The sequence below is a fragment of the Trichosurus vulpecula genome, chromosome 5 (assembly GCF_011100635.1).
Source record: "Trichosurus vulpecula isolate mTriVul1 chromosome 5, mTriVul1.pri, whole genome shotgun sequence".
Taxonomy (NCBI): domain Eukaryota; kingdom Metazoa; phylum Chordata; class Mammalia; order Diprotodontia; family Phalangeridae; genus Trichosurus; species Trichosurus vulpecula.
In genome coordinates, this window is record NC_050577.1 from 98,893,573 (window position 1) to 98,920,301 (window position 26,729).

Sequence of the window (26,729 nt, forward strand, 5' to 3'; positions counted from 1 at the left end):
GAGGTGTTTTAACTTCTATTTCTCTAATCAAAAGTGATTTAGAGTATTTTTTTAATTTGCCTATAGATAGCTTTAATTCCTTCCTTGGAGAAACTGTTCATATCCTTTGACAATTTATCAACTGAGGAATGAATGGTACTCTTATAAATTTGACTCAGTTCTCTATATATTTAAGAAATAAGACCTTTATCAGAAAAAAATAACTTTCTGTAAAATTTACCCCAGTTTCCTGCTTTCCTTCGAATCTTGGCTATACTGATTTTGTTTGTTTAAACCCTTTTAAATTTAATGTACTCAATATTACCCATTTTACATTCCATAATGTTCCCTGCCTTGTATTTGATCATAAATTCTTCCCATGTTCCTATTAGATCTGACAGGCAAAATATGAAATAGATTTCTATTTAATTCCAGACTTTTTCCCAGAAACAAAAACCCTACTCATGTTTTCTACAGTAATAGGGAGAAAATTGATCAACTTGGCATAATTTCACAATATCTTTCCCCTTGTGACCAATCACATACAAAGCCTTGACTGTATGCATTTATTCTGTATATGGAGAGAACTGAAACATACACAAAAGATATGTTCAGTGTCTACATAATACTAAAGATTCCAGATGAAATATAAAAGCTTCACATATTGAATCAATCTGCTTATGTTCCGTATATAATAAAACTATAATGTTTATTAGCGTGTGTGTGTATGTGCGTATACACATACACACACACAGGTAGCTGTGCATAGATTTTCATTTGGAATTCTAAAGAAGTTTACAATTTCACATATGTTATCTGCCTCCCTTATGCTTTAGCATTTGCACTGGGTTACCAATTGTTGGGCAATGGGTGAGGAGGAAAAAATGACAGGAAGATAGATATTATGCGCCAGTTAGATGGAGGCCATTGAAATTTTAAAAGGAGATTTTGCTGAGGAATAGGGCTATTCAAAGAGGAAGGTTTGTGAGGACATGTTGTGTTTGGGAGTTAATCAGAACAGGGACTAGCTGGGCAAGAGCAGAACTTCACTTAGATTTTTGGCCTAAGAGAAAGAAACAAAAAAGTGGACAAAGGACCAAAGAAAATAGAGTGACTAGTTTAAGCTGTGAGGGAACTGTGTATAAAATAGTTTTGTCTTGAATCAAAAGGTAGCTGGAAATAGCTTGTCTTTGCCTTTATAAAGTAACCATATTGAGTAAAGGTAGGTCTTGTCTATAGCCAAAAAGGGATACCTAAAGGACATCAAATAGTTATTAATCACATGTCAAAGTGTAACTTAATTTCTGTTGACAAATTACTTCCAATTTCCTGTGTTCTGACTAGCCTAACAGCTGCCAAGGTTGAGCTTGCTTTACTAAGGACCTAGGTTAGGACTAGGTTAGAGTGTAGCTGGTATGTGGATAAAATAGGGTTAAAATTAAGGAGACCATTCATTTTGTGTGAATCTGATGAGAGGTACTTTTGGTAACGATACTTTATTCTTGCTATTTTCCTACCTGTAAGTACTTGCATTCCAAGATTTTCTTTTTAAAAAATATTCAATTTATTTATTGTTAGTTTTCAATACTCACTTCTATAAGTTTTTGAGTTTTACATTTTCTCCACCTCCCTCTCCTACCCCTCCAAAAGATGGCATAGAATATGATATATGCTCTACATACACACATAGATTAGCCATGTTGTATAGAAGAACTAGAATGAGTGGGAGGAACCAAGAGAAAGAAAAACAAAACAAAAAAAAAAACCGAAAGACACCAAATAGTAAGCCTCCATCTGTATTCAGACTCCACAGTTCTTTCTCTGCATATGGATGGCATTTTCCATCATCAGTCTTTGGAGTTTATCAAAGTTAGTCATCACACAATATGGCTGTTACTGTGTACAATGTTCTCCTGGTTCTGCTCACTTCACTACGCATCAGTTCATATAAGTCTTTCCAGGTTTTTCTGAAGTCCTCCTGATCATCCTTTCTCATAGCACAATAGTATTCCAGTACATTCATATACAATGAGTTGTTCAACCATTCCTCAACTGATGGGTATCCCCTCAATTTCCAATTCTTTGCCACTACCAAAAGAGCAGCTAAAGTATGTTCTTACATGTGGGTCCTTTTAGCATTTGTATGATCTCTTTGGGATACAGCCCTAGAAGTGGTATTGCTGGGTCAAAGAGCATGCACAGTTTTATAGCCTTTTGGGCATAGTTCCAAATTGCTCTCCAGAATGGTTGGATCAGTTCACAACTCCACCAGCAATGCATTATTCTTTCAATTTTCCCATATCTTCTCCATCATTTGTCATTTTCCTATTTTGTCATGGTAGTCAATTTGATAGGTATGATGTGTTACTTAAGAGTTGTTTTATTTGCATTTCTCTAATCAATAGTGATTTAGAGCATTTTTTTCATGTGACTATAGATAGCTATAATTTCTTCTGAAAACTTCCTGTTCATATCCTTTGTCCATTTATCAATTGGGAAATGATTCATATTCTTATTCATTTGACTCATTTCTGCATATATTTGAGAAATGAGGCCTTTATCAGAGATACTAGTTGTAAAAAACAAAAACAAATACAAACAAAAAAGCTTGCCCAGTTTTCTGCTTTCCCCTAATCTTGATTGCATTGGCTTTGTTTCTGCAAAACCTTTTCAATTTAATGTAATCAAAATTATCTATTCTGTGTTAAATAATATTCTCTATGTCTTTTTGGGTCATAAATTCTTCCATTCTCCATAGATGTGACAGGCAAACTATTCCTTGGTTTCCCATTTTGCTTATATTATCAGCCTTTATATCTAAATAGTGTATCCATTTTTACTTTTTTTGGTATACAGTTTAAGATGTTGTTCTATGCCAAGTTGCTGCCAGACTATTTTCCAGTTTTCCCTGCAGTTTTTGTAAAATAGTGAGTTCTTATCCCAGAAGCAGGAGTCTTCAAATTTAACAAATAGTAGATTGTTATAGTCATTGACTATTTTGTCTTGTGTACTTAAACTATTTTCACTGATCTACCACTCTATTTCATAGCCAGTGCCAAGTAGATTTGATGATTGCTGCTTTGTAATGTAATTTAAGATCTGGTATGGCTAGGCCACCTTCACTTCTATTGCTTTTCATTAATTCCCTTGATATTCTGGACATTTTGTTCTTCAAGATTAGTTTTGTTATGATTTTTCTTCTAGTTCTATAAAATAATATTTTAGTAATTTGATTGCTATGGCACTGAATAGGTAAATTAATTTAGGTAGAATTGTCATTTTATTATATTACCTTGGCCTACCTATGTGTACCTGATGTTTTTCCAGTTATTTAGATCTGACTTTTTTTGTGTGAAAAGTATTTTGTAATTGTGTTCATATAGTTCCTGTGTTTGTTCTGGAAGATAGACTCCCCAGATATTTTATAAATGAATGTAATAACTTTAAATGAAATTTCTCTTTTATCTCTTTCTGTTGGGCTTTGTTAGTAAGATGTAGAAATGCCAATTACTTATGTGGGTGCATTTTATATCCTGCAATTTTGCTAAAGTTGTTTATTATTTCTAGTACTTTCTTACCTGATTCTCTAGGATTCTCTAAGTATATCATCGTATCATCTGCAAAGAGTGATAACTTTGTATCTTTTTTGCCTATTCTAATTCCTTCAATTTCTTTTTCTTCTATTATATCTAAAGCTAATATTTCTAGTACCATATTGAATTACAGTGGTGCTAATGGGCATAGTTTTTATCCCAACGATCTTGCTGGAAATGCTTCTAGCTTATCCCAATTACATATAATGATTGCTGGTGGTTTTAGGCAAATGCTACTTCTCATTTTAAGGAAGACTCCATTGATTCCTATGTTCTCTAGTGTTTTTAATAGGAATGGGTATTGTATTTTGTCAAAAGCTTTTTTTGCATCTATTGAGATAATCATATGTTTTCTCTTAGTTTTGTTGTTGATATGGTCAATTAAACTGATAGCTTTCCTAATATTGAAGCAGCCCTTACATTCCTTGTATAAATTCTACCTGGTCATAGTTTACTATTCTTGTGATAATTTGCTGTAATCATTTTGCTAATATTTTATTTAAAGTTTTTGTATCTATATTCATTAGGGAATTTGGTATATAATTTTCTTTCTCTGCTTTGACTTTTCCTGATTTAGGTATTGGTACTATAATTGTATCATAAAAAGAATTTGGTCAGACTCTTCCCTTGCCTGTTTTCCCAAATAGTCTATATAGTACTGAAATTAATTTTTCTTTAAATTTTTGATAGAATTCACTTGTAAATCCATGTGGCCCTGGACTAGGGAGTTCATTGATGGCTTGTTCAACTTCTTTTTCTGAGATGGGCTTATTTAAGTATTTTGGTTCCTCTTCTGTTAATCAGGGCAATTTATATTTTGGTAAATATTCATCCATTTCACTAAGATTGTCAAATATATTGGCAAACAGTTGGGCAAAATAGTTCCTAAATATTGTTTTAATTTCCTCTTCACTGGTGGTGAATTAACCCTTTTAATTTTTGATACTGGTAATTTGGTTTTCTTCTTTCTTTTCTATTTTATTGGATTTTTTTTCACAAAACCAGATCTTAGTTTTATTTATCATTTCAATAGTTTTTAAATTTCAATTTTATTTCTCTTATCATTTCAATAGTTTTTAAATTTCAACTTTATTTCTTTTTCTTTTGGTTTTCAGAATCTTTAATTGGAGATTTTTAATTTGTTCTTTTTCTAGATTTTTTAGTTACATGCCCTATTCATTGATCTCTTCTTTGTCTATTTTGTACATGTAAGCATTTAGAGATAAAATTTCCCATAAGAACTGCTTTCACCGCATCCCATAAGTTTGGTATGTTCTCTCATTATTGTCATTCTCTTGGATGAAGTTATTGATTGTTTCTATGATTTCTTGTTTGACCCACTCATCCTTTAGGATTAGATTATTTAGTTTTCAATTAATTTTTAGTTTATTTTCCCCTGGCCATTTATTGCATGTAATTTTTATTGCATCATGACCTGAAAAGGATCAATTTAATATTTCTGTCTTTCTGCATTGGATTGTGAACTTTTTATACTCTAGTACATGGTCAATTTTTCTGTAGGTGCCATGTACCACTGAGGAAAAAGGTATATTCCATTCTATCCCCATTCAATTTTCTTCAGAGGTCTACCATATCTAACTTTTCTAAAATTATATTCACCTCCTTAACTTCTTTCTTGTTCATTTTGTCATTAAATTTACCTAACTCAGAAAGGAGAAGGTTGAGTTCCCCCACTAGTATAGTTGAGTTGTCTATTTCTTCCTGTAATTCCCTTAATTTCTCCTCCAAGAATTTGGATGCTATACTACTTGGTACATATATGTTTAGTAATGATATTACTTCATTGTCTATGGTGTCTTTTAGCAGGATATGGTTTCCTTTCTTATTTCTTTTAATTAAATTTATTTTTGCTTTTGCTTTGTCTGAGATCAGGATTGCTAACCTGGTTTCTTTTTCTTTTTAAATTTCAGCTAGAGCATAATATATACTATTCCAGCCTTTTACCTTTACCCTGTGTGTATCCCCCTGTTTAAAATGTGATTCTTGTAAACAACATATTGTAGGATTATGGATTTTAATACATTCTGCTATCTGTTTTCATTTTTGGCAGAGTTCCTCCCATTCACATTCACAGTTATGATTACTATCTGTGTGTTTCCATCTTATTGTACCCCCACCACTCCCCCACTTATGCTTTTATTTCTCTTTTCTCCCTTTCCCTCCTCAAAAGAGTTTTACTTTTGAGCACCACCTCCCTCACTCTTACCTCTCTTCTGTCAGCCCTCTCCCAATTCTTTTCCTTTTTCCTTACTCCTTCTTCCCTCCCTTCCAACCACCCCCTCTCTTTTCTTTCCCCTTTTCCCTCCTACTGCCTGTAGGGCAAGTTAGAGTTTGATACCTGAGTATGTTATTCACTCCTTAATCCAAATCTGATGAGAGTATAGTTCAAACAATTCTCATCTCCCTCCCTTCTTTCCCTCTACTGTAATATGTTTCTGTGCCTCTTCATGTTATGTAATTTACAATCATGTTTCACCCCTTAATTTGGTTTTTTTTATCATAACATCTGTTAATTTATACCCACACCCTCTGTCTATGTTTATCCCTTCTAAATGTCATAATAAAGATACATTTTTCAAGAATTACAAGTATCATGTTCCATGTAGGGACATAAACAGTTTTCCCTTATTGAATAACATGTTTTTTTCTTTCCTGTTTACCTTTTTATGCCTCTATTGAGTCTTATATTTGAAGATCAAATTTTTCATTGAGTTCTGGTCTTTTCACAAGGAAGGTCTGGAAGTCCCATACTTCACTGAATAATCATCTACTTCCCTGAAAGTTTACACTCAGTTTTGCTGGGTAGTTGAACCTTGGTTGTAATCCAAGTTCATTTGCCTTATGGAATATCATATTCCAAGGCCTCTGATATTTTAATGTAGAAGCTGCAAGGTCTGGTGTAATCCTAACTGTGGTTCCACAATGTTTGAATTTTTTCTTTCTGGCTACTTGAAGTATTTTCTTCTTGACCTGATAATTCTGGAATTTGGCTAAAATATTCCTTGATGTTTTCAATTTGGGATCTTCCTCAGGAGGTGATCAGTGGATTCTTTCAATGACTATTTTACCCTCAGGTTCTAGGACCTTGTAATTAAGGTGGGACTTTTTGCTTTTCTTCTCTTAAGTGCCTTTAATGATTCTGGCCATTGTTTGAATGGGGCAGATAAAGTGGGATCTATTTCTCTTGGAGTATTTCTCAGCACTGAGACAATCGGGAGTCATTGATTTGTATATGATGTGATCCTGGGTATGGAGAACTTTCTCAGACCCAGCATAGGTGAGGTCAGAGTCCTCAGGGCTCCAAACTGGATATAATTGAGGAGAGCTTGGCATTTGATTTTTGGGACACACTCACAGAAGGAGTGTTGATACTCTGGGCAAGCTGCAAATTGCCCCCCAGCTTTGAAACCCAGATGTTGGCACTGGTAACTATGTATTGTGATTTGAATCAGACAAGGTCTGTCTGTTGATGTTTGTAATTTCTGTTTGCATTTGCCTTGAAGTTCAGGGGGCTGATCTTTTCCCCCTGAACTGTGAATGGTATTTGTATGTTTGCTTAAACTGAGATTCTTAACCCCTTAAAGTTACTTTCCTTAGTAAAGCAGATCAAAGAAGCTGTGTTGGCAGCTTTCTGGGTGCCGGTTGTTGGTGGATCTTACACACCTACAGCAGCTGCTAGCAGATTGTTGCTACAGACCTCAGGGCAGTTTTCCTTGATGACCTCTTGAAATATGTTGCCCAGGCTCTTCTTTTCATCATGGCTTTCAGGTAGACCAATAAATTATCTCTCCTGGATCTGTTTTCTAGGTCAATTGTTTTTGCAATGAGATATTTTACATTTTCTTCTATTTTTTCATTTTTATTTTGTTTGACAGATTCTTGATGTCCCATAGTATCATTAGCTTCCATTTGCCCAATTCTAATTTTTAATGAATTGTTTTCTTCTGTGAACTTTTTTTTTTCCATTTGGCCAATTGTATTTTTAAAGGAATTGTTCAATTTTTCTTCTACCTCTCTAATTTGACTTCTAAAATCCCTCTATAACTCTTACAAGATGAGTTGATATTCCCCTTTGAGTTTTCAGATGTGGTTATAGTGACAATGCTGTCCTCTTCTGAATTTGTGTTTTGATCTTCCCTGTCCCTGTAGTAAGAATCTATGGTCTTTGTTTTGCTATGTTGATTTTTGCTCATGATATTTGACTTTTTCTTGGCTTTTAAAGTTGATCTGTGCTTCTGGGGCACAGGGGGCACTGTTCCATACTTCTTGTGGGGGCTAGGGTCCTGGGTACTGGCATTTGTGCTGGAGCCTCAGGTTCTGGAAACTGGAGGCTATGGAGACTATAGTTTAACTGGTGATGAGCTGGAACTGGTGGTGGTGGCTTGTGTATGAAGAGGCCAGGTGGAGTATTTCTGGTTTTCTGAGGGTTTTAATGAAGCTCAGGAGGGGAGGTATGGGGAAGGGTGTGGTCTGGCTGCTGGTGGTCACCTCCTTACCCAGGGTTGTGCTAGAGGGCTCAGCTGCTTGTGCATGCCAGTCCACCGTACAAATGCAACTAGTGGTTCTCCATGCTTGTTTCTGCCAGTTCCCCTGGATGTACAAAGGCATACTGGGGGTGCAGGGGGTTCCTGGTGTTGGCACTTGCCCATTCAACCATGCTGGGGGTCAGGATCTCCCATTGGTTTGCTGAGGTATGGTTTGCTGCTGGCTTGCTGGGACACCTCCTGTCCTGCACTGGTCCCCTTCATCCACAGCAAGAGGGACTATTTCTGTTAACCCCCCAGTCTCATGAGGTAACAAACTGCTGCACCTCATCTTTCTGCTAATTCTACTGTTCCAGGATTTTTCCTGGGGTGGCATTTTCTGGGTTTTTCAAGGTCAGTAAGGGAAAATGAGAGTGACTTACTGCTTACTCCATCTTGGCTCCCAGAAGTTCCAAGATGTTCACTGTAGTAAAGTAGATCTTGCATTCTAAAAGGCTAGGCATTTGATGGTCAGCATAAATGTACAGAGTTGAAGGTAAATGACCAAGAGTGAAAAACTAAACTAAGATCTCAGATCAGGATCTAAGGAAGAGAATACATTACATGTGATTTAAACAGTGGTGCCAGAATTAAGCACAGGGCCTTAGCTAAGGTTCTTATATCTTGGTAGGTACTTTTATTCTGGGTGGTCTTCAGTTTGTAAATATTGTCAGATGAGTTCTCATTACTAATATTACAAATACAAATCCACTCTCTCATTCAACAAATATTTGTTAAGTGATTCCTATTAGTAGGATATTATAAAACTATTGGGGACACAGAGGAAGTAAATATAAACAGGTAACATCCTGAAAGAGTGAATAGCATAACCAGTAAGAATGGTACATATACAAATAACCATAAAATTTTTTGAAAAATCTTTGTTTATATGTTAAAAGTTAAATGAATTTGAGTAGTCCTAAGTGAAATGACAAGAGAGACATGGTGAGAAAAAAAAATTGGAATGTAAGTGACTTTCTGGAGTAAAGATTACCTGAGATATAACTTGAAGGAAAGAATTTACCTCATCAAATAAAGAGGAGAGGTGTAAAGTATTTGGGAGAGTCTATTTTCATGAAGGTCAGTATGAACAAAACTTTAGAGGAGAAAAAAAGATCAGGATGAATTCAGGGAATACTATGCAGTCCAGTTTGGCTGAAATGTAGACTATCCGAAGGGAAATGGGAGATAAAGCTGGAAAGGTAGGCTGGATCAACTGTAGCTCTTAAATGCCAGAACCAGGATGTCATGCTTTTTATTTACCTCCCTCTTATCTTCCCTCCAACACCTCTAAATGTTTGAACCAACAGCAAACATTATTAGCACATTAGGCTACTCTCCCCAAAATGATTATTAATTAATTCATTTTGGGATTCAATCTATATGTGCTACAAGAACAGACCAACAAACATCCAAACTGTGGCCAGAGCCCATATCCCACATTGATAAGAGATCAGGAGTTCTTAAATGTAGAGAATAAAGGCCTCAACTTGTGACATTTTAGCATCTGTGAGCTGCACATATGAAAAGTATTTAGGAAGGTATGCTGTGACCTATTGTCTGATCTAAATGGAAACCCTTGGGAGAGGATTCTGGGAACTAGTTCTAGATAATTTATCTTCTACCTGTTTATAAATGAGGGGATACAATCTATATTTTGCTGGAACAGATAGGAAAGCACTATTACCACAACTGAAAAAAAAGATAACCAAGGTTTTCAATAAATATTCATCTGTAATTTATTTTGATTAAAATCTGTTTTCCTCATTCATCTCACACAAACAAGAACAGAAATATATGAGTAGGTACCCTGCTTCCTAAAATGTAGAAGTATATGGAATATTCAAAAGAAATCTCATAAAAGGTATTGAAAATAACTTTTATGAGCCCTTCCTATAGACAATATTCTTACAATAGACTAAGACATCTAGTGGCTGTTTCTTAATATGTGTGCATTGTATTTGACAGGTGTTTTTGTTTTGTTTCGTGTTGTGTTGTGTTACGTTTGAGATTTATTTATGCCTCTCAGCTAAGCACACACTATCCAATTCTATCCAATTTAGAGGCCTTAAACAAGCTCTCACTATTTTTGAGAGCTAATTAAAACTTCATTATTAGTACAACAGCAGTAGCACATTACTGCTTTGATAAGAAGCTCAATAAATGACAGGGTCTTTCGTAGGTCTTTCAGTCGACACATAATTAAGTTGCATGGTAGCCAGAGCCCTGCAGTATTTCTAACAAGAAAACAAAATAGTAAGCATAGTATCAGACTGTGTAAGCCTTCATGCAAAACCAAAGTGTCATCAACCCTTTTCTTAGGCACAAAGTTGATATTCAGGTCACAAAAAAAAAAAAAAAAGCTTACATTTTAACCAAACATGCACAAATTAGTTGTTGTTGGTTGCATGTATTTTCACGGGGGTGGGCTGAAGGAAGAGTGTAGGTTGTATAATTTTGACAAGACATGTGTCTACCATCAACATACATTTTATAGTTTCATCAATGGTCTAATTAATAGCTCCCTCACTGTAATCCAATTCACTTGAAAGTCATGGCATCATCTTTCTGATGTCATGGACCTGTTCAAGAACAAAGAACAAACCACACACACATGCTGATAGACTCCACACAAAACACTTTATATCTACAATGCTTCTTTTCATGATTATTTAAAGGTAAGAGAATAAGATGAATGATCAGAGATTATTCATGTCAGATAAACTTTGGAAATACATTAAAAATCATATTGTATTTGGGCAGAATGGAATAAGGAGGAGAGGGGATGACTGAGAAAGAAAACTTGAGCTCTGATTTTGCTAACCATGTTATCTTGGGAAGCTCAATCAAACCCACTGAGTTTCTACTTTCTCCTCTATAAAATGAATTTTTACTATTTTATAACTAAAGTCCCCTCTGGTTCTTAATTGTTTTCTGAATCTTACTTGTTTCTTCTTTTAGAGAATTAGTTAATTCTTCTATTTACTTAATTTGATTTGCTCTAGCCTCCTGAAGTAGCTAACATAACTGCCCTCTTCTTCAAACTAACTTCAAAACAAATTATGAATCTAGTTTGTAGAAATAGCTTCAATTTAAGGAACTCAACACTAGATTTACTTCTTTTTATTAAAAAGAATTTCTATTGTAAATTATACAAAACTTTTTTTTTCCTTATCAGATCAAGTTCTTTCTGTTACTTATCAATGCTTTTAACTTTCCTCTTTGAATGTGGCTTTGAAAATAACAGTGAACTTTCATTCTGTCTTCAGCAAAACACATTTAAGAAAACATCTTGTTGGAGGAAAATCCCATAGAATATAGCACATTACAAAGCAAAATAGAAAGAAATGTGAATTAGCTGCTTATGGCTCTTCATGTTATAACTAAATTCCATTAGCGCATATGAGCAAACTAATACTAATGCGAAGAGTTAAAAGGAAAATTCCTAATGATCTGTGGCCTTCCTAAGCCAAGAGAGTTAGGAAAATGCACAAATTGTTTTCCCACTTCTGTCAGATTTTTATGAGTTTTCATAACTTAGACCTACTGTCACCTTAATGAAAATGTCACAATGATGACAAGGTAACATACACAGGAATAGGGAAGGGTTAAGTTGCTAGTACTTAAGATTTATAACCTGGGAAAATGCTACCCCATCAGAAGGAAAAAATACTTACTGAGTCTTTTTGTTTCCTCCTCCTCACACTAATTGACATTTTTTTTCCTTTGGCCTCCATCCATTTCTTCTTTTGACATCAGTGTTCAATTCAGAATTATAAAGGTGACCTCAATAAATCAGAATTCATAAGCCATATTTTCACTACTGGGAGAAGTCCCTGCCCTTAGCCCAAGCCAAACTCTCTGAGAAAAAGATATCTGATAGACTTTGTTCCATGGGAAATTTCAGACTTGATTTAGGAAGTTTAATGTGTGTGTCTAAATCAAATGGAACTATTCATGTATATTTTAAAACAAAGTTATATGAAATCAGATGATCTGTAAGCAAGCTATTCTTTGTGCCATTACTTCTCAGGAGAAAAAGCAAGCACATTCCACAACTTACTTAATTCTGTGAATATATCGAGCTCTTATTATGTGCCTTTAGTACTTCATATTTTCTCTCATTCAAATGGTTGGAGGTGTTATATTTTGGTAAAAATCAGATAAATTAAGAATGAACGTATTTTCCCAGATAAGGTTTACAAGGCTTTTTGACAAAGCTGCTATTTACTGTGCCTACTTTTAAAGAGGAAATCTCAGAAAGAAATACCGGTAACATTTCAGGTTATTATTTCAAAATGAATAAAACCATAACTATCACAAGAGTATTTTCACAGGGCTGTATTTTGGGGGTGGTCTGGGAGGGAATAGACTGATTCTGTTTGAATTTCTGAATTAGCAGTACAGCAAAGCCTGCCCCACTTTTTATAACTGCCTGACATTCAGGATAAAAATTTCCACTCAGCTCTGACAATTGCAGAGATAATATCTTTATTAATTCTTATTGTTTTCCTGTTTGGTGCAGTAAGTAGGGTGGTTAGGCTTAAGGAATTAGTATCTCCTCTCTCTATGTAAGGATTAACCTAAGTACATTTACCTTTATGATTTATCAAATACTGTACTCGCAGCATTTGATATGCATTGAAACACACAAAAAAGTAATTTTACTAATTTAAAATGAAATTTCTTTTGGAAAGCACCTAAGGAAGTTTTACGAAATTACTGGGACCCAAATGGAATTTGTAATCACTTAAAGTTAGAAATCTTCAAATGGAAATGAAAGATTTTACTTTTAATCTTAGCCCCCTTTTTTGCACTCATGCACATAATTAGGTAATTTAGTGGCTTGGAGCCATTCTACTTTTTCAGCACTAAGTAACTCAACAGAATAAAGGATGATCAGTGTGTAGATGAGAAACCAGCTGGGAAAAAACATTCAAATTCTATAGAAAACGGCACTAATGTATCAGTAGGTTAAACTCTTTTCCTCATAATGCTGGAATAGCACCTCAGGATGGCAATAGAAAGCACTAAACTTTTACTTTATGCTTTTCCAGAAATAATCTCTGTAATAAGAAATGTGACTCTGTTCAGGTCAGAGTCTGAATGCTTCATGTATTTCATTGGTGTGGGTCCTCTTTCTATCAGTGGTTGCTGAAGCCAAAATCCAATCAAAATATGGTCATTCTAAGTCATTAAAACACCATGAATTACTTCTAGGAGATACATTATTTGGTTAACTCTTAAATTAAAAAATCCAAATGAAACAGTGCATTGGACAGCCAAAATTTCTTGTGTAGTTTCCCAAAAAGCCATTTCTCCCCTGCCCTAAATTGTATGAAGTATTACTCTCTGTTGCTAAGCAACCAAGCTTCAGTGGCTGGGCAGTGATTTCTATAGTATGTCTTATAGAGTTATATGGAAGCCAATGATAGAAGACAGCATGAACATTTAACTTAGTAACAGCTCATTTTCTTTGTTGCAGTAACATAGTAGAAAGAATGGTCTTGGCATCTGAAGACCTGAGTTCAAATAATGCCTTAAATTAGTAGCTTTGTGATCCTGGGGAAGAAATTTAAACTTTATGGTATGTTCCTCATTCAGCTTCCTAGAATTTTTTCAGTAAGTCAAAGAGGTTGCTATCTTCAGAATTGTTTTGCTGCTTCTGCTATGAATAGCAGTCTATAAAGAAAAGGGTGGTGGAGAGGAATATCCCAGGGAGATTCTCATACTAAAATGTGCTAAGTTTGTGTTATGATGAAGTGAAGACACTTCATATTGGCCACAATTTCAGCCTCTATAAAACTGAGATTCTATTAGAAACAACCTCCCTGGGTTATTTTGATGAAAAGATAATATTGAAAAAGTCCTTTGCAGACCTCAAAGCACTATGTAAATGCTAGCTGATTATTGTTGTTATTATTAATATTTATATTATCAGCACTACTGAATGTTTTCTCTCATGCTCTCACTTGCTCCTGCACTCAGGTTCTTTATATCTCTCACACATTTATCATGGTTTTTTTTTGCATAATTGTTCTTTGCATGCCTGTACTGCCAGATCATATACTCCTAGACTATAAAATCCCTAAGAGCAAGTATTGTGTCTTATTTGCCTCTGTCTCCCTCAGTGACTAAGGTAATGTTATATCAAACATATTCTGTTAGAATGAATTAATACCCTTCTATTTAGAGCACCAACAAGATTTTTATATAGTATCTGTCATCAAAAATAACCATGATAAACTGAATATTTCAAACTCAAGGAACTGTAAATTTGTTCATAGGGGTACTCCTTACATTGACTCAAATTACAGCTTTTATTTCATCCAATCAGTCAATAAGCATTTATTAAGTGATTATCACATGCCAGGCTCTCTTTTAGGTGCTGAGGATAAAAAAATGAAATATTCTCTTTCTTGAAATTTACTGCTGGGGAGAAAAGTATACATAGAGATATGTAAGGAATAAATGCAAATAAATAGAAACTACTCAGACATAAGGTAATTTAAGAGGAACAGCCCTAGCTCTCAAGGGATTAGGAAAGGTTCCAGGGAGAAAGTGTTGCTTCTATGACTTGGTGGACAGTCTCCAAAATATTCCGGTGAAGAAAAATCAACCTGGCAATAAGCCTTTTGAGCTATGATTATTCTTGGGAAAGAGATTGTCTAGTTCATCACTGGACAATTATTAGAACTCTTTCTAGATTTGGACCTACTGGAGTTCCAATGATATGGTCATTCCCACACCGAATAAATGTATCAAAGAAAAAATAATTTGACTCTGTATGTGTGTGTGTGTGTGTATGTGTGTGTGTGTGTGTGTTGTTTTGGTTTTTAGCTTGGGATGAGTGAGATGTGCCTAATTTCAAGATATATATATATATATATATATATATATATATATATATATATATATATATATATATATATATGTATGTATATACACACACACACATATATACACATATGTGTGTACAATTTTCTTAACTACATTGTAAACTGATTTTATTAGGTCTGTGCCATTTACTACTTTTGTAGAGTCAACAATGCAAAGTAGCATTGGCTACATGGTAGGTATTCATTAATGCTTGCTGAAGGACAGAATGAAAATGTAAAAAAAAAGTACGAAGCTGATATAGAGAAATAAAAAATGGAAAAATAATCAATTAGTGGACTATTTACAATTAGTTTATTAATTCTGCTCATCTCAGTGTTGTGTTTATTGTAATCATTAGTAGCTTTTAGTGAGTAATATTCAGTATAGTGTAACTAATATTGACTGTGTAATCTGAACACCTGGGTTTGAAATCAATTTATATTTCTAAATCAGTTTCTTCAACTAGTATATGTGGCATTTGGACAAGAGTACCACTAAGGCTCCTTCTTGTTCTACACTTATGATATCTATGGATTTCACAAGCTAGCTAGGCTTCTGTAACTGCCTGAGGGAAGGGACAGTTTTGTATTCCTCCTGTATTCTCTAGTACCAATAATATTTATTTTACCTACAGTTAGTTAATTTTAGCTGATTTGTGCTTCATCTGCTGCTTTCATTTTCTGATTCCTTTAACTAAATCATCATGAAAATATGGATCTTAGGATAAAGAGATGAAAGAAACCACTGGGGTCATCCAGGAAAACCACCTCATTTCACATATAAAGACACTGAGGCTTAGAAAGCTTAAGCGACTTTGTTTAGATTGCACAGTTATTAAGCAACAGAACTAGGATTCAAGCTCAGGTTCTTAGACCCCAAATCCAGGCTAACATCCTCTTACATGATATCCCCCATTTCCTCCTTTTCTGTCCCCTCTCCTCCCCTGGCTTTGATAGATAAGCCTTTTCTCCATCTTTCTGGGATCCAGGCCCTCTATGTAACTTCCTGGCATTCTCTACAACATGACGCCCCATAAGTACCCATTCCCCTCATTTTCACCATCTGTTGCATTGCCTTTCACCATTTGAATCTAAACTCTGATGGCAGGGACTGATTTCTTGTATTCGTATTTCCAGTACTTAGCATAGTGACAGGCATATGCAACTCAGTAGACAGAGCACTATATCTGGAACTCAAGTTCCAATCTAGCTTCAAACACTTACTAGCTATGTGACTGGGCAAGTCACTTAAATTCTGTGTGCTTCATTTTCCTCATCTGTAAAATGAGGATAATAATGGTACCCACTTCCCAGGATTTTTGTGAGGATTATAAAATGAGAAAAAATTTGTAAATGAATGTGTAAACCTCAAAGCACTACAGTTGCTAGCTATTATTAATGAATGTTCTGAACAAATGAATGTATGTATGTATGTATGTATGTTTGTCTATGTATGTACATATGTATGTATGCATGCATGCATGTATGTATGTATGTTTGTCTATTTGTATGTCTGTCTGTCTGACTGCCTATCTATAACTAGGGCTTAACATAGTGCTTTGCAAGGTATAGGTATGATACAAATGTTTTTAATTAAATCTTTCACAGTCAAGCTATAAAATGTCTAATCAATGGATTAAGTAATTATTACTTCATGCTGCCTGATCATTATGCATATATGCATCTGGCATCTCTATATAATGTGTACATTTTATGTGAGGTGCAATCAGGTAGATTGTATTAATATTTATGGCAGCGAATAATATGTGGAGACCTAAATCTTCAAAGTCACCACCCCTAACTTTAGCAGATGAGGAAGCAATGGTCCATAGAGTTTAAGTGACTTGAAAGGTGATATGTGTAATAACATGATAAAGTCATGGATTGAATCTATGTCATTTGCCTTCAACATTATAGAGTCCTCTTTAGACATGACAACTCTAGTCCCTGAGATGTTAAGCAATCCAATATGCTATACATGTGCAATCATTTCCATATAAGTTATTTTGCATAGGACAAGAAATAAATAAAGAAAAAGAGTATGCTTCAGTCTATATTCAGACAACATTAGTTCTCTAGAGGTGGATAGCTACTTCATCATGAGTACTTTGGGATGGTATTGCATCATTGATTGCATTGCTGAGATTAGCTAAATCATTCATAATTCTTCATCAATCAATATTGTTGTTATTGTATGCAGTGTTCTCCTGATTCTGTTCCCTTCACTTTGTATCAATTCATGTATCTGTTCAGGTTTTTCTGAAATCATTCTGCTTGTAATTTCTTATAACACAATACTTTTTCATCACAATCATATGCCACAGCCTGTTCAGCCATTCCGCAATTGATTGGCATCCCCTTGACTTCCAATGCTTAACCACCATAAAAGTGCTATTATAAATATTTTTATACAAATTGATTATTTCCCCTTTTTAAAAAAATTTCTTTGGGACACTAACCTAGCAGTGGTGTTGCTGGATCTAAGGGTATGCACAATTTGGTTGCCCTTTGGGCATAGTTCTAAGTTGTTCTACAGAATGGTCAGATCAGTTCACAACTTTATTAACAGTTCATTAGTGTCCCTGTTTTCCCACAAACCCTGCGACTTGTATCATTTTCCTGTTTTGTCATATTAGGCAATCTGATAGGCATGAGGTGTCTTAGTTGTTTTAATTCACATTTCTCTAATCAATAGTGATTTAGAGCATTTTTAATATGATTGTAGATAGATTTGATTTCTTCAAATGAAAAGTGCCAGTTTATATCCTTTGAACATTTATCAATTAGGGAAAAAAATTTATTCTTATAAATTTGACTCAATTCTCTATATATTTGATAAATGTAGCATTCATTAGAGATGTTTGTTGCAAAATTTTCCCCTAATTTTCTGCTTTCCTTCTAATTTTTGTTGCAATGGGCTTTGTGTGTAAAAAACTTTTTAATTTTATAGAATCAAAATAATCTTTTTACATTTTGTAAGGCTCTCTATATCTTGTTTGGTCCTAAATTCTTCCCTTATTCACACGTCTGAAAGATAAACTATTCAATGATCTCCTAATCTGCTTATGGTATCACCCTTTAAGTGAAAATCACTTATTCATTTTGACCTTATCTTGGTAAATGGTATGAGATGTTGGTCTGTACCTCCTTTCTACCACACCCTTTTCCAGTTTTCCCAGAAATTTTTGTCAGATAATGAATTTTTGTTCTGGAACTTTGGATCTTGGAGTTTATCATATACCAGATTACTATGGTCATTAATTATAATATCGTATGTATCTAACCTATTCCACTGATCCACCACTCTATTTCTTAGCCAGTACCAGACTGTTTTGATAATTACCACTTTATAAAACAGTTTAAGATCTAGTAAGGCTAGACCACCTTCCTTAATTTTTTCCCCACTGATTCACTTGATATACTTGCCTTATTGTTCCTCCAGATGAATTCTATTATTTTTAAAGTCTTTAAAACAAACTATAAAATATTTTTGTAGTTTTTTTGCTATGTCACTGAATAAATAGATTAATTTAGGCAGAATTGTCATTTTTATTATATCAGCTTGGCCTACTAATGAGCAAGGAATATTTTTCCAATTGTTTAGATCTGATTTTATTTGTGTGAAAAGTGTTTTGTAATTATGTTCATATAGTTCCTGAGTTTGTTTTGGCAAGAAGATTTCCAAGTATTTTATATTGTCTATAGTTATTTTAAATGTAATTTGTCTATGTCTTGGTGCTGGACTTTGTTAATAATATATGGAAATACTGATGACTTCTGTGGATGGTTCACATATTTAAAACTGGAAGGGGCCATAGAGATCATATACTTTTAACTACCTGTCACATTGTGACACCTAGCTGTCTATTCCTTATAGAAATCATTATTTGTGTGGTCTGTGTTACTAAATAGATTTGACCAATGGTGACTATGTCATATCGTTTGCACTAATCTGTAAAGTCTGTGAAATATATGGCTGAGAGTTTCTACCACTTTCAGTGACAGTATATGGCCTGGGTCAGGTCCTCTTGGTATGAATCAGAAGTTTCCCATTCACTCTATAAAGTGGGACCATTATTTGTCTTGTATTCACCTTATGTAAGTTTCAAGGGATAAATTTAATTCAACTCTAGTATTGTAGGATTCATCAAAGTCAATGTTCCTCTTGGATATACAATTCATGTTTTTGTAGTACTTTGTTCACATTCTTTCTCTACTTCAACTCCCTGATTCTGTCCTTATTTATTTTAGTTATACTTAGCTGGACTTTCTCTGTGTTAAGTATATCTTTCATGAGACATGCTAGCCAGAAATGCACAAAATTATTCAGATGAATAACATAATTTTTCAGCACAATATTAGCAATGTATTTTATGACTTTGTATAAATGACCAATTTAATAATGTTGATGATTTTGGAGCTTAGAAACACAACAAAACAATGCCTTAATGGAACAACAAGATGATTCCTAGGTCCCATTCAACAAATACCCTTTAGTGGCTCCACTGACACTTCTTGAGTGCTTGTGAATTTACAAGCTTTACATATTCTTTTCTGATTCATTCTTCACCGTTAAGTGGTATGGATTAAAGGTATTATGAAATACTCTAGATAAAGACACTGTCCTAGAAGTTCAGTGACTTGTCCGTGACCAAGCTGCCAGTAAATAACAAAGGTAGTATGGTGTAAAGAAAAAATAATTAAATATGTTTTTATTATATTCACTATGTTTACAATAGTATTTCTACTCATACACATTTAAACAGGCAGAAAAAAATGGTAAAAGAGTTTCACTTGGGGCAACTTCAGAAACATCTGAAAAAAATCATCTCACTTTTCCTATAACGTTGGAAAAGCTTCCAGAGATTTATTGTCATTCATCCACTATTCCTATAATCTCTAAGTCCTAAGCACATTTTTTGAACTACAATCAAGTTGTCCCATTGAAACTTCACTTGATTTTATTGTATTCAAAGATTTTTTTTTTAATTTCAAGTCCAGTGGGCTAATCAAGATGTATGTCTAACTAATAATTTGGACCCAGCTTCCCATCATTTGAGGACCTCATTCCTCCTCATTTGGGGAAAATCTCTTAATAAAAAGTCCATCTTTTCCCCTCTCAATAGTGTCTGTGACTTCATTAGTAACTCATATAGAACTACTGATCCTCTTCCCCAGTCACCTTTATTCTTAGCATACATTTATATTACCCCCAACATTTAGCAAAGTAATTTTACATAGGATCCGGGTTTTGTGTGGGTTATTTTTTGACTTCTAAAAATCTAGTTTAATATTTCTTATTGCCTGTATTGGGTCACATCTCATTTCTCCCCTAAAACTAGGTAATTGTGACATTTTGTGCTTCTAGAATTATTTTCAAAAGAAGAGCGGGTACATTAAATCCCTGTGCATACACATTACCATACAAATGCACATACATAAAATATAATATTCACATTTTTGTTTAAAAAGTTCTATGCTTCTTTAATGTTAACTTGAACTTATGATCATTACTTAGATGCAAACATTTTCAATAGAGGTTTTCATAGTTTTTTCCAGAAAAAAATACCCCTTTTATTTCCTTTCACTTTTCTTGTTAGCTCAGTTTATCCTGAACTTTTAGATTTATGATGCTTATTACCTGTCACTATTTCTATTTCTTCTACACATCTTTTTTTAATCTAACTTAAGGATTCCTCATGAATCAACCTCTGAATATTTGGATAATTTTCTTTCTTTTTTTCTTAACTCACTGAAATCAGAATTTCATTCTTGAGAAGTTTTCATTCTTTCTACTCTCATTTAACTGTAGAATTTTTAGTCCATAGGTCCTTTCTCTACAACCTTTTAAATCTGATCTTGTGAAATTTAATATGCCGCCATATACTCAGTTTTACTCTGGGTATGTTCCATTCATCACAAATTCTAAGGTCTAGTACTCCGTGCTCCCTAAGGTTTCTCTCATTTCACATCTGGTAATCAGTTTTTAAGTTTATGACAGTAATACACTAAATTCAATGACCTCATCAAATTGTTTTTGCTTTGGAAGAATAACATTATTAGAGCAAAGCAAGAAATATACTATTAACTCTTATGCTTTGGGCAAAGGGAATTTTATCAAATGCCTAGATAACTGGTCTCCTATCATTCATATATTATGCCTCTGTGCCAAATTTGTGATTTATTTTCAGAATTCATCTATTTCTTCTTCCTTCCAAGGTAGTCTATAACATTCCAATGACAATTTGGGTTTTGTTTCTTCCTCCATTTGTCTTCACCAACCTGCTCTTCACCATGGTTGATCAATGATACTATTCCACTTTATATTTTAAATTATATTGTTTAATTTTAATAAGCCAGAACCTTTAAGAGTTATATGGTGATAATGAATCTCTTCCTACCAAGTCTCAGTGCTATGAGATAAAATTTACATTCCTATGTCAGGATCTTTAATTTTGCTTGCTTGTTATCCTAAATTTTTTCACTTGTATACAAAACATCTGAGTTTTATTCATCATGTTTTTTTTTTGCTTGCTCTTTCTTGGATTTTGTGTCCCAGGAATTTCTACCTGTCCAATGCTATTCTTTTCTCCTAACCTATACCTGTTCTCTATGGTATCTAGCTTGGTGGCTTTGCATACAAACTTTTTTCCTCCTTTTTTAATTTAAAGAACTCTTGATTATATTTGGGGAAAAAATTCTCCTCAGTTCTTGTTATGTAGACATCATCCCTGGTCAGAGGGCTGTCATTTCACATGTTACATTATGATCCAGATATCTCTAATGGTAATCAGGGTGGGACTTTTTGACTGTTTTCTCTTTTGGAATGAGAAGATAACCTAGTACCTTTGATGAGTCTTGCCTTTCAAATGTAATGGCAAGCAAAGGGGACTTTAGTTATCTTTTGTTTTTGAGTGCTTCTCAGCACTAAGGAATTTTTGATTGAATCTGGAGCCTTGGAAGGCCTAGTTCATATGGGTTTGAGTCACATGGTTGGGATGCCCTCTGACCCTGAAGAAGCATATATACTCAGAGGTTAGCTTTTTGCCTTTGGGGGTATACTTACTGGAAGAGGGTTGGTGATTTGTTCAGATGAGACTCATGGTAGCTGTTGGAACCCCACCCCCACTCCAGCTTTGAAAACCCAGATGTTGGTGCCTCTTTCTCTGGTAACTATATACTTCCCTGGTCAGACAGCTAGAGGCCTGTCTGTTGATTTCTATGTGTGTTTGTTCTGTTTATGTAATGTATGCTTGTAATTTCTGTTTATATATACTCTCTAAAGTTCAGAGTGCTGGCTTTTTCTCCTGAACTAAGTGAATGATATATGTATGTTTAATTAAAGTGAGATTGTTAACCCCTTAGAGTTGCTTTCCTTAGAAAAGCATATCAAACAATCTGTGCTAGCAGCCCTCCTGTGTGCTCTTGTTGATCTTTCACCTCCACAGCTGCTAGCAACATTGTTGTTCCAATATCAAAATCTTGTACTCTGAATCAGCTGTACCCTTACCAAATCTGTCTCTATTTTATAGTCCTTATCTTCAATTAACACAAGTGATGAAAATCCATTTCTGCTCATTAGATTTTCATTATCTTACCCAAAACTTTCACCATATACTACACTATGTCTGAATGTCTTCTTTGATATGTTTCCAGTCACTGACTAACTAAACCTCATTGGACACCTAGATTCTACTTCTGGCTCCCTTCACAAATCTTCTTTACTCCTCCAGCCCTGATAGGTGAGAGTTTTATCTTGTTTATCTGGGAACCAGGCCAAGATACAACTTCCTGCATTCTCCTCCTTCCATTCCTTCATTTTTAAATCCTAGATGTTACAAGCAACATCTTTGTTTTCTAGAAAGTGTTTAGGCAGTTCTTCTCTATTAGGATATAAGATTTTTAAGGAGAGTGGCTGTTTGCTTCAATATGTACCCTTGTGCCTAACTTATATATAATGTGTTCAATAAATATTTTATCTATCTATCTATCTATCTATCTATCTATCTATCTAATATACCTACCTTCCTACCTATCTACTTATCTTTAGCAATTCTTTCATAATCTTTCTGGCATTTGAAATGAATGAATTACTGCAAAGGGACAGGAGTTTTCTTGTTTGATAGGCATGAGGTTATATGCCTTATACTGGATACATGCTAAAGGGAGGCAGCAGACATACTATTATGCTGTTAACAAAGAGACAGTCAAAAGTAACAGGTCCAGGTATGTACTATACTACATAGCCTTTAGGTAATTTTTCCCTTTCTCCCTAAAATAATTCCACAACTGCTTATCATTTACATAGTCTTTCAAAGTTATCCCCACTAAAAGAAGACTGTATTTTTCAAAAATTCACTTAAATAAAAGAGATCATCCTGCTCTCTACCTCTACAGGTGTCCAAGGATAAGCTTTCCCTTCCCCTTTCAGATTGAAAGGATATGCTACCAGCATATTGCCCAATAGAAGGGAAAAGTTATCATCACTCAAAAAAAAAACTATTTTGACACCTTTGGTCTCTATATCAATGTAATTTCTCTGACTTTTATCCACACTGTGTTCTCTTTGGGAAAAAGACAAAAGAAAAACAATGAAAAGTATCTTATATGGAATTTTTCTGACAATGTGTACCAAAGTCATGAAAGAAGACATATGTTCTTTAATTTCTAATAGTGGTTGTTCATTGATTGTTTTTTTTTTCATTTTCAAATTTCAATTTCTTTCTAGTGAACTTTTCATTTATATTGTAGCCATAATGCATATTGTTCTCATGGTTTTGATCATTTCATCCTGCATCAGTTCTTTCCATATTCCACTCAATTTTTCATAAAAATAGACTCACTATAATCAGTATCATCATAACTTCAGCAAAGTCAGAGGAACTAGAGATTGATTAGAAGTGAAATGATATTCATAGTCCTCAAGTTATTTTGAAAATATGCATAATATCTTATCTTCTGACCTCTGGTTTTCTTTAAACTTAAAAATTAAGGCTTTAGAAAATGTGTCACAGGCTGTAGACCAAGAAATGTTATATAGTATTAACTATATTTATTCCTTATGATCTTAACTAAGTGAAGCTCAAAGTTTAACTTTAACAAAAATATACATAATAAATAGATGTTTAAGGAAAAGTTCATGTGAGATCATGTCCCTCGTTGTTTTTAAGTGCATGTTTTGAAATTTCAAATTATAGAGCCAATAATGTCATGTTATGTCATTGAACCTTAAATATAACTTATATCAAGAATGCTTACCCTTCAGGAAAGACTGATTCAGCTATTAGAAATACTGCAAAAACCAAAATGCTACTTTTGTAACTTATAATGGATGAACTAAGCATTTTTATTGTTGCTAGTTTTTTATCTTTATTCAAGCTCTTTCCTATATATTATGTTTAGTGAAGTTGAATAAGAGTGGAACATTCACTCATATGGTGAGAATCATAGGCTACTCTGAGATTATGTCATGCCTTTTCACAGAAAAAGGTAAAGTCTGAATTTCAACCATCTAATTGGCAATACTGAATCTTGTGGGTCTCATTGAAGTCAGGAATATTTAGTTACTGATTCCACTGTCTGCTCTTGGCAAGATGGCGTTCCTTCAGCATCTGTTGGATTATGCATGAAGAAGTGAAAGTGCTACTAGCAATGCTTATTTGATATTACCAGAATGCTCAGCTCTTACAGAGAAGAGGGATTGCTGACACCATGCTATTTCTCTGCTTCAGTCATAGTCCTTAAGACAGACTAGCCCAGGCCCTACCTTCTCTTTCCTTGGAGTTCGACTGGTTCATTATTGACTAAATTGGAAACAATTCCCCAGTCTCTCCCAGACCTACATCCAGAGTAAAAAGGAAGTCTGAAAGTGTAATGTAATCACCTATGAACTGCCTCCCAGGCTTGCCTTTATGCTACAGTCTCAATTGCTTTTAAACTCATTTCACTTATAGGAGCTCAGCCAAAGTGTCATGTCAGCACTTTGGCCTCTCCTCAGGAGCATTGGGACATGTGTGATATATACGAATAAAGCCTATGTAGCTTTAAAAGAACAGCCTTCCAGTTTGGACACATTAAATTTATTGCCTTCAGTTTCCCCTTTTTCACTTTCCCCCATCACATTACCCACCAATTTTTCCTTCTTACTTATGTACCAGGAGGAATCTGGGTCAAAGTGAAAGCATTTATGCTGATCTCTACAACAGAGCAGGTCCCAAATAAACCATGTAAAATAAACTCTGTGTGTATAAAAGGAATATTAGAAAGTTAACTCAAAGTGACATAACAAAACATTTAAAATCTGAAGTGGAGATCTGTGTATATGGATGCAAAGGTACTTCCTTCAGATGAAATGGAAGTTGTTATTCATAGCTGGAATTTAAAAAAAAAGTTCACCTTCCTCATGGAGGATATCTGTTTTAATATCTTCACAAAATAAATGAGGACAGAAGATCTATAAATAGTATTTGCCTGACAACCCTATCTCCGTGAAACAGTAAGTGCTACTGCATCAAGGAGGAAAAAAAATGCTACTTCTGGGACTTGATTTTCAAAGATATTACAGTGGCATCTTTGAAGCACAAGGTCTAATTGTAATTTCATTTTTTCAGTCTATTCCTTCAATCCATTTTCTCTTTATATGTAAATGTATATTATATAAATAAATATTTACTTTCTCTCTATGTGTGTGTATATATATATGTATATATATATATACACAGAGAGAGAGAGAGAGAGAGAGAGAGAGACAGACAGACATAGATAGATAGACAGAGAGATTCTTGTATCATTCACGTCATAAAAGTGGTTAACTCTAAAAAAAATATAAATATTCCTAAAGTTATCACTAGACCCTGGTCATTACACATTTCTTGTAATGATTTACAGAGAAGATGATACCTTCTCTTAATAAATATGCAATTCAGTAGTGAAGGGAAAATAAACAAACCTGAGAAGGACCCCAGAGAGGTTGAGATAGCTGCTCAAGGTCAAGCAGGAAGTACAGAGCAGAACTAGGAATGTACCTAGATCCTAGGACTCCAAAGGAGCAGAATTCCACTGTGCCATGATGAAATCAAAGCATATAAGTTACACTAAATAATGAATCCAACTTTTTAAAAAATATTCTTTTGGCAATAAAGGCATCTTTTTCTTTTTAGTATGGACAGTTGTACATTTGTCATATGCAAACATGCAGGGAACCACTTAGATAATCAGTTTTGTATTCTTTTACTGGTCCTAGGTAGGCAAAGAGTCCAGAAATTCAAACCAAAATGCCTTGCTAAGATTGTAATATCCATTTTTATATTTTAAGGACTGAGAAAAAAGTAGAGAAAATTAATCTCCTTTTGAATTTATCAAAGGCTGGTCTCAGAGTTCTGAAAAATGAATGTAAGAGCTGTGGATTAGAATGGAACTGATTAAAATGTATTGAGCCTGATTTTCTACTTTTGATTTGAAGGAAAATGGCCACTCACCCTTCTTCTTAAAAAGGGGTGGGGGATAATCCCCCTTTTATCTACTTACCCTGAATTCTATTCTTAAGGTAGCTTTTTACTTCCATGGCCACCACCAAAGTAGCTTTCTCCAGATTCCTTCAGAGTCCTTCTAGAAGGTTACAATAGGAAAGCGTGTCACATCCAGGGCTAAATTTACATATAGTTCAAAAAGAGGAAATGGTTCATAAATTACTATATTTTTCATAGATTGGAGAAAGCCTAACCTCCCATCCAAAA